The following is a 10,258-nucleotide window of genomic DNA, read 5'->3' as shown; positions in this document are numbered from 1 at the left end:
CGCCTCGGCGGCGCGCTTGGCGGTGACGCGACACCTGGGCGGGACACGCGGCCCCGCCCCGGGCTCTCCACTCCGGACTCTCACAGCCCTAATCCTGCATAGACATTCCTAGATGCAACTCCAGCTTGAAATTGTGCAGAAACATGCAAGAACACCTGCTACAAGTCTTAATAAAACGAATAAATTACACTTACTTATTTAGTGGAGTGGGAACATGCCAAGATGTGTGGTTGGAAGCTTAAGATAGCTTGGGGGAGTTAGTTCTCTGCATCCACCATGTGGTGCATGGTACTCCAGCTCTGGTGCTTAGGTTCTCACCAGCCCAAGTTTCTGTAAACTTAGACTGTGGGATTACTGATGCGAAGAGGTGTAAAGAGAAATTTTGGTTGAAGTCCAGGCTGGATTCTTAGCTGGATCCCCAAAGGGTCTTCCAGGAGCCAGGATCTGAAGGATCTTAGTACCACACTGGGCAGCAGCTAGAATCATCAGTGTGCTACAGATGGGGGTCACTGTGCAAATTCAGGGATGGCCTCTAGAAGGGCCTTGGTGAAAAAATTCTAGGCGTTGTCAACTGTGGGCTGCAGCTGCCTAGCAAACTCTGAACCTTGGAGAGGAAAAGCAGAGTGGTGCCCTCCATGGATGTGAGTTTTTCACCCATGATGCTGTTAAGTTTTATGGACAAGGTGTCTGTCTAGCTACGGTTGGCAGGAGTGGCCACCTGCTGTGTCTGTGACTGCTGCTGGAAGTGAAAATGGAAGATTCATTGGTTTGAGCCCAAGGGGAGGGTGACAACAGATCTCCACATCCCTCTCTCTGAGGATCTGGCTCTTGCCCTATGCTATCTTTCAGTTATCAATGGAAGACACTATCATGCTGGATGGAGGCCTGGTTCCCTATTAACAGGTATTTCAGGTATTATTAACAGGTATGCTTTGTGGTATTTCAGGCCGTTGGGTCCTTGGATAACACAGAGGAGCCTTGTTTCCAACAGAAACAGAAATGAAGTCACCTTGAATACACTTCGATTGTTTAGCCAAATTATGGTACACTCACATTTTTTTCTCTTAAAAATTTCTATTATTTTTAGATTTGTGTGTGCGTATGTGGTGTGTGTGTGTGTGTGTGTGTGTGTGTGTGTGTGTGTGTGTGTGTACATGTAAGTACAGGTGCCCTCAAAGTTCCCAATAGAAGTCAGATCCCCTGGAGCTGGAGTTATAGGCATTTGTGAGTGGTGTACCTGTGGTGGTTTGAATGAAAATGTTCCTCCTGGACTCATGTATTTGAACTCTTGGTCCCTGGTTGGTGGTGTTGTCTGGAAGAGGTCGTGGGACCTTTAGAACATGGAGCCTTACTGGAGGAAGTGTATCAGGTTTATGGTCTTATCCCATGTCCAGTTCACACTTTCTGCTTTGTGTTTGTAGCTGAAGATGTGACCTCTTAGTGTTTTAGTTAGCTTTCTATTGCTGAGATAAAACACCATGACTAAAAGCAACTTGGGGAAGAAAGGATTTATTTCAGCTCTGTTCCTGTAGCATAGTCCATTATCGAGGGAAGTCAGGGCAGGAACTCAAGGCAGGAAGCTGGAGGCAGGAACTAAAGGAGAAGCCATGGAAGAGTGCTGCTACTGGCTTGCTCCTTCTGACCTGCTCATGTACAACTCAGGACCCCTGACCAGGAGTCCCCCTGCGTGCTGGACCCACCCATATCAATAATTGTTAGTCAAGAAATGCCCTATTTGCAATATGTTAGAGGGATTTTACTAGTTTTTTATTAGTTGGGTTTCCTCCCCTTAGGTATATAACTCTAGCTTGGTTCAACAAAGCAGACAAACACAAACAACCCCAACACTCATCTTCCTGTTCCAGTCACCTGCTACCATGCCTCCCTGACATTATGGACTCTCCCTCTGGAATCGTGAGCCAAATGATTTCTTCCATAAATTGATTTTGATCATTGTATTTTGCCACAGCAACAAAAAGTAGTGCTACAAATACAAGAGTCAAATTCTCATCTTTGGCAAGAGCATTATTTATCTCCATTGAGCCATGTCTCCAGCCCTCACTAACATGGTATCAATAGGATGCCATGCAGCTGTTGGCATGATAATTATGAAGACCAAACACACAGAAAGCTGTTGATAGTGTTTGAAGGCACTGGTATAAGCTCAGGACCCTCAAGACCAAGTTCTCAGCACAAAGGAGATTTATTTTCCCCAGAGGAACTGAGGGCAGGGAATAAGAGTCAAAGACAGGAGATAGAGGCCGAGGGAGAAGCGGAAGGGGACAAAGGAGAGGGGCAGGGATATTTGTTCATGAGGGACAAAGAACTGCCTCTGGATAGAGAGGAGATAGGTATAGCCCATAGGAAACTGGAAAATTTTAAAGATAAAAGGAGAAACCTGGTATTAGAGAGAGTGAGATGTTTAATTTTAATTGGGCATGTTAATTAGTTGAACCAAAGTTGTCTTTTGATTGCTGGACTTCAATACTTTGATAGCTGGACCTTAGCAGTCATCCTCAGGAGGAAGAAGTAGCCAAATAAGGTAATAGACCTTGATTTTTTACGAATGTAATATAATGGATTTTTAGCAAGAAAGAGGGAACAAAGAGAAGGGCAAGGCCTGCCAGAGTCATGCTTGCTATGTTCAGGCTGACTAGAGTCCCTTCAGTGTTGTGTGACAAAACATTCCCTGGGAAGACACAGCATAGTATGCTCACCCCAGATAGGGAATTCATAATGGACCAACATATGGATACCATCAAAGTCCAATTTGATGGACTAATGAGTTTTATTGGGTTGTTTACAGGAATATGGGTGAGGGATTACTTACAGGAGCAGAAATGACTCAAAGACAGTTGAATCACCAACGCCCACCCCAGCGTGGGTGACAGCTCACAAAGCTGGGAACCTGGAGCACACAACACAGCCTGCAGGCAGCTCAACAGGTTGGTAAGCGTCCTTTCCAGGTGCCTCAGTTGGTCTAAAACTTTTCTGGGGCCCTCAGCTAGTTTCTGCTTTTTTCCTGGCAGCTGATCTGGCCTCAGAGTTTTGTAGTTTCTCTCCTCTGAAAGCCTATTTTGTGATGGAACTCTCAGCTTTTACTGCTTACCCTCTCTGGGAGGGGCCTAGTGAATCTGGTCAGTTTCAGGGATTTCCTGAAGATATTGTGAGTTGTTTGCCTTCCTACTTAAGGAGCTTAGGAGCTTCCTGCAGGAGGGAATGTTTGATCTTCAAGGAAACTTACACAATAGATACTTAAAATTGCCACTGGCAGCTGACTGAGGAGTCTGTTCCTCTACCTGGGTAGCATTCCTGGGCAGGCAAGAAGCCCTTTTAGTTCAGGGGTCTATCAGCTTTCAATTTCCTGCAGTATCTGCCATAAAGGAGCTGTGGCAGCAGACAAGCAGAAACAGTGGCACACACACACACACACACACACACACACACACACACACACACACACACACACACACAAAATATTACAGGGAATTTAGCTTTTTCATGTTTGTTATTCCTCAGAATATAAATATCAAATTCCTGTATCTTTGGATTGCATTATATTAGAAAGTTTGCTTTTGAAAATTACTGGCTTGAGTTTCATTTAATAAAATCATTAAATGAATTTGGGCTTGAGATTAGGACAAATTTTCCAAAACTTATGAAACAGCCCTAAATTTGCTTCTGCCATTTTTCTTTTACTGTTTTATTGCTATTTCTTTTACTATGCAAAGCAGTATTCTCAATATTGATGATTATAAAAACAGATCTGTTTATCAACTCTGAAAAATGTTGCTCTCTGGCCTGCAGTAGCAAATATTCAGCCAAGATTAATTCTGCTTTTCATTTAATTTTATGTGTATGGGTATTTTGCCTGCATACATGTCTGTGAACCACATGCATGCCTGGTGCCTGTGGACACCAGAAGAAGGTGTTGGATTCTCTGGAATTGGTGTTACAGATGTTTGTGAGGTACTATGTGAGTGCCGGGAATCATCTCAGCCAAAGGTTAGATTCTTTATGTAAAAATAAATATGCAAATCTATCTCATTAAAATTCACATTTGTGCTTGTCTTTTAAAAATGGTTTGTTTAGTTTTATTTTTATGTGCATTGGTGTTTTACCTACATGAATGTCTGTATAAGGGCATCAGATTCTCTGGAACTGTAGTTATAGACAGTTGTGAGCTGCATGAGGGTCCTGGGATTTGAACCTGGGTTCTCTAGAAGAGCAGCCAATGTTCTTAACCACTGAGTCATCCCTCCAGCCTTGCACTCATCTTTAATAAATGATAAAAGTATATTTATACCAATGGATTTTTCAATTGAATTATGATTCATTGTTACAAACATTTGATTTTTCTAACTATGAAAAATTCTGAGGTTGTATAGAAAATTTCTTAGATGAAAAGAGATCACAATGCACATAGTGTGAGAATCTTTGACTTCCAGAAACATGAACATCAGGAATTATGCTCACTATATATAGAAACAGATCCACACTGACAGTTATCTTCACACATTCTAGCATGCTGAGATGATGCTAACAGCTGCTCCGGGGGAGGTGCGTTCCCTTCATCTGCCTTAAAATGGTATCTTAAAGGCAGAGGGAAGCTGGCTTTAAAATACCATGAAAACAAACAACTCTGAAAACATGAATGTGTATATTGATTTAAAAAAAAAAGGCAGACCACATACACAAATGAGTAGTTTTCTTAGGATATTCATAATGTGTATAACTAAGCATGTAAAGAACCAACATCATTAATTCTACATAAAAAGCTTAGGGAGTTTACACACACACACACACACACACACACACACACACACACACACACTTTTAAAAACTTCCAAGGGCTAGAGATGGTTCAGCAGTTTAGTGCATATATTGTTCCTATAGAGGACCTGTGTACAATTCTCAGCATCAACCCCACTCAGACATTGGGAGGGATCCAGAGCCTCTGATCTCCTTAGGCACGGGCACTCATGTGCATATACTCACATACACACCCACACATATATGTAATAAAAATAGCAAAATAAAATCTTTAAAAACAAACAAAGAAATCTGAAACCAGTAGACCCTCCTCACTAGAGTTTCAGCCCCTAGACATCAGGTTTTAAGTGCCATCACCTGTTCTCATACGAACTTACACATGGTGCAAATGCCAGTTCTCAACTCATCAGTTTTTAGACATATATGCCTTCCCATTACCATAGATGGAAAGTTAGCCTTTTCATGTGTTTTAAAAGAAGCCTTCAATTTGCTCAGGGGATCTTGACCCTTTCCCCTTCTCCAGGAAGAAGTGGGAGGGAGCTAGGGCAATGAGAAGGGGAGAAGAGGAGGGATGCAGAGGACATGAGAGAGCAGAAAAGTTGAGTCAGGGGAAGAATAGAAGATAGCAAGAATGGAGATACCATAATAGAGGGAGACATTTTAGGTTCACAGAGAAATCAGGCACTAGGGAAATGTCTGGAGATCTGCAAAGATGGCACCAGCTAACAATCTAAGCAACAGAGGAGAGGCTACCTACCTTAAATGCCCTTCTGGGATAATGAGATTGATGACTGACTTATATGCCACCCGATCGCCCTCATCCAGCTGGTGGGAGTAGAAGCAGACCCCCACAACTAATCCCTGAACTGAACTGGAATCCAGATGCAAAGAAGGACGAGTGATGAGCAAAGGGGTCCAGACCAGATTGGTGAAACCCACAGAAACAGCTGACCTGAACATTGGGGAACTCTTGCTCCCCAGACTGATAGCTGGAATACCAGCATGGGACTGATCCAGACCTCAGGACATGGGTTTCAGTGAGGAAACCTTGGAAATCTACAGGACTTCCTGTAGTAGTTCATTCCTTATCCCTAGCATAGGTGTGGACTTTGGGAGCCCATTCCACATAGAGGGATACTCCCTGAGCCAAGACACATGGGGGTGGGCTTAGGCCCTATCCCAAAGGATACGATAGACTCTGATGACACCCTATGGAAGGCCTCACCATCCAGGGGGAGCAGAAAGGATATGTGATAGGTAGGGTTTTAGTTGGGGGGGGGTGGTAGGGGAGGACAGGAGGGAGAAGGGAACTGGGATTGTCATGTAAAGCATTCCTGTTTCTAATTCCAAAAAAAATCTGAAAAAAAGAAGCCTTCATGATGTTAATTCTTCCAAAAATTAATGCATGAGCTGTGTCATTATAGGTACGGGTATGGATACTGAGTACAGTAGGTTTCTCTGCTAATTTAGATCATTGTATCTTACAGTTTTGAAATAGGGTGATGTTTGTGGAGTGGAGAGAGGGCAGTAGACACTTGCTCATCCTGGTCTCGGAACACCTACATCTGCAATGAATAGATGTCAGGGAACTGGAGGGCAGGTCAGTGGGATTCAAAAGCCCTTTGACTTAAATGCACAGCTTTTCAGAAAGGAGCAGGGATATCAAGAGGGTATGGCATGGCAAGTTACAATAAGTCTAGGCACATATCCTCATTAAGGCTGGATAAGGCAAGCTAGTAGGAGGAAAAGAAGGGAAAGAAATGAAGGAGTGGATCTGGGGCAGAGTGGAGGCAGAGGGGGGACTTGGAGGAGTGGAGGGAGGGGAAACTATGGTCAGGATGTAATGTATGAGAGAAGAATAAATAAACTACACAGCTTTTATAATTTGCTTCTTGGTGCTGGGACATTCAAGGGTTTGTCGCTAGGTGAGAAGGGATGGCCACATGACCATTCCAGCTGGAACAAATGAGGCCTTTCTGCATGATCCCTTCTGCAGTAGTCACACTCCATTGTTGTTTTTCATTTTGTTTTCTTTATTCTTAGGTTAACTCAATAGAGATTGTGGTGGTTTGAAAGGAAATGGCCTCCAAAGGGAGTGGCACAATTAGGAGGTGTGGCTTTGTTGGAATAGGTATGGCCTTGTTGGAGGAAGGCTTTGAGGTCTCATATATGCTTAAGCCACGCCCAGTTTCTTCGACTTCCTGCTGCCTGCAAGTCAAGATGTAGAACACTTGGCTACTTCTCCAGCACCATGTCTACCTGCACGCACCATATTACACCAGGATTATAAAGCACAAACCTCTGCAAATGTAAGCTGCTCCGACTGAATGTTTTCCTTTCTAAGACTTGACATGGTCATGGAGTCTCTTCACAACAACAGAAACCCTAAGACAGGGACACAAGTCACGCTGACCTTTCTATGACATCTTCCAGAAAGGCCATTTGAGAGTGTGCTGCAGGGACTAAGTTTCCCAGTAGGAGCTTTGTTTTTTTAGCTATCTGACCTGGGAAAAAATTCAAAAGTGTGTGTGTGTGTGTGTGTGTGTGTGTGTGTGTGTGTGTGTGTGTGTGTGTAGTAGTAGTAGTAGTAGTAGTAGTAGTAGTAGTAGTAGTAGTAGTAGAACAAGAGGATGGTTGCGTCTGGAGGAAAAATGACCCCATAGTTTTGGGCTTAAATTTTAGGGAGAATGAAGTTTATGATTGGAGTAGCCTCCTGTAGAGGGCGGTGACTGGACTGGAAGCCAAGCATGAAGCTCTGGTTTTGTGTATGTTTTTGAACATTTGTGTATGTTTAAATCCTCACAAAAGAGTGATCTCAAAAGTGAAAAACTGCTCTATTCAGGAGATCTTTGGGGAAGATCACCTGTACTGGTCAATACCTTGGTCTTCCTTCACTTAACTAGCAGCACTGTCATGTTTAGCCACCGCAGTCCATAGCCATGGTGTGCTTTCAGTTACTCAGGCCCCACACTTTGAACTTAACCTTGATTCCAGGCTCTCTCTCTCTCACAACCTGTAAGCAAATCCTGTTGTCTTGATGTCTTAGTTAGGGTTACTGCTGCTGCAATGAAACACCATGACTATGGTGCTTGGGGGAGGAAAGGGTTTATTTGGCTTAAGATTTCACATCACTGTTCATTATTGATAGAAGTCAGGACAGGAGCTCAAACAGGGCAGGAACCTGGAGGCAGGAGATGATGCAGAGACCATGGAAGGGAGCTGCTTACTGGCTCACTCATCTGTCTTTCTTATAGAACCCAGGGCCACCAACCAGCCCAGGCCCCTCCACACCCGCATTGATCACTGATTAAGAAAATTCTCTACAGGTTTGCCTACAGCCTGATCTTATGGAGGCAATTTCTCAATCGAGATTCTCTCCTTTTAGATGACTACAGCTTGTGTCTTGCTAACATATTGGACCTTCAAAATATGAATTCAAATCCAATCACCTGCAGTGTTTTACTGAAGCCCTTAGGGTGTCTTAACAAATGGGAAAAAGAAAGAAAAGGAATAAGGACTGAAACGGAAGAAAGAAAACTCTCAGCATTTGAAGATGCTGTGGAGTAGTGTCTGTGGTAAGCTATTAGGGCCAGGAAAAGGGTTCGATGAGACTGCCAAAGATAAAAATCAACTTTTAAACATTGCCTTTTCTATTTCCCAGAAACAAACAGAAAACAAATGTTTCAAATGTACAGTTTATAGTGTCATAAAAGAAGTGTATAGAAATAATTCTAATAAAAAAGTTCATAAAACTTCACTAAGACATAATGAAACATAACTGATACTAAAGGAAAATGTGTTCAAAAGTAGCTGGGAGCTTATAAATTGGATGGTGAAATATGGTTAAAGTGATAATTCTCTCCAAACTGCATCACGAAATAAATCTAATAAAATCGAACCCTAGTTGTTTGCTGAAACTTAATAAGCTGATCCTAAAATATACAGAAGTAGGAAAGGCTAAATGGAGCCAAGAAACTCTTACAGATGAAGTAAGTTTGGAAGACTTGCTTCCTGAGATGCCAAGACCAATACAGAGCAGTTAATTGTATTAGTAAGGAACAGAGGTATAGGAAAATGGCAAAGGGACAAACACAGAGCACTTGGATTTAGGCCCCACACATGTGAACACTTAAAAGACAGTACGATTCATCAGGGGAGGAAGGATGAACTCAACAGAAAGGGGAGTGAGGCTAAAGATAGAAACTGAGCTGGAGGTAGAGCTACAGTACAAAGAAATGAACGTTTCTCTTAAGCCATCCATTCATAAAAATCATTTCCAGGGGAATTAAAGACCTAGTTTGAAAGATGAAGTGAAAACTCCTGGAAAGATAGCCAGGCATGGGGCACATGCCTGTAACCTGAACAGTCAGAAGGCTGAGGCAAGCTGATGCAGTTAGAAGCCAGTCTGGCTGCCTGTGGAGATGAGGACTGGTCTGGGAATACAAGGCAGCAGAACACCTGTCCAGCATTCTTAAGGCCCCAGGTTCAATTCTGAGTTTTGAAAAAAATAATCTTGTAGAAGATGATATAGAGGAATATTCTTGAGGCCAGGAGGAGTCTTATTCAAGATTTAGAAACAAAGTTGATGAAAAATCTGAATGCATCCAGAACCACTGAAAATTACAGTCTTCACTGTATGAGAAGACACCATATGATAAAATACAGGCACAGAGTAGGGGGAAAGCATTTGCTACAGGAATACCACAAAATAGAATCATATCCTGTAAATTCATTTTAAAAAGACACACAAACCAATAGGAAAATGGACAAAAGACTTAGCCAGAACATCCTCAAGAGGTATTCATGGAGTTACAGATCAAAACCATGATGAAATACAGCCATACATCAATATTACTGAACTTTAACTAACTGAAATTCCAAGTATAAAGGTTCTGTTGAACACTGTTGGGAAGAAGGACTTTCTGAGCCCATGTGGGAGGACAGTTCTGCTGCATTGACTGGTGAGGTTGAAGACATCAAACTGTATACCTAGTGAGCCCACTCCACATTGGAACAGAGAGATGTACACATGCCAGACCTGGTAGTGTAGGCCTCTCATCCCAGCTACTTGAGACACTGAGGCAGAAGGGTCCCAAGTTTCTAGAACTGCTTGTGCTATGGAGTGATTTCAGTAGCATGGGTAAGTCAGTGAGACACTGCCTCAACATGCAAAGTTAAAAGAGAGCTAGCAGTCAGTGGGATGACTCAGAGGGTAACGGTGCTCGCCGTCCAGCCTGACAGCCTGAGTTCGATCCCCTTCTCCAGGACCCACATGGTGGAGGAGTAACTAGACTCCAGCAAGTGGTCTTTTGATCTCTCTCTCTCTCTCTCTCTCTCTCTCTCTCTCTCTCTCTAAACAAGAGCAAGGGGGAATAGATAGATGATAGACAGATGAACAGATAGGAAGGAGAGAGAGAGAGAGAGAGAGAGAGAGAGAGAGAGAGAGAGAGAGAGAGAGAGAGAGCAACCTGAGGACAAAGATATA

This window comes from Cricetulus griseus (assembly GCF_003668045.3).
Source record: "Cricetulus griseus strain 17A/GY chromosome 1 unlocalized genomic scaffold, alternate assembly CriGri-PICRH-1.0 chr1_1, whole genome shotgun sequence".
Taxonomy (NCBI): Eukaryota; Metazoa; Chordata; class Mammalia; order Rodentia; family Cricetidae; genus Cricetulus; species Cricetulus griseus.
The sequence above is the reverse complement of the archived record's forward strand: the minus strand, read 5'-3'. Positions refer to the sequence as shown.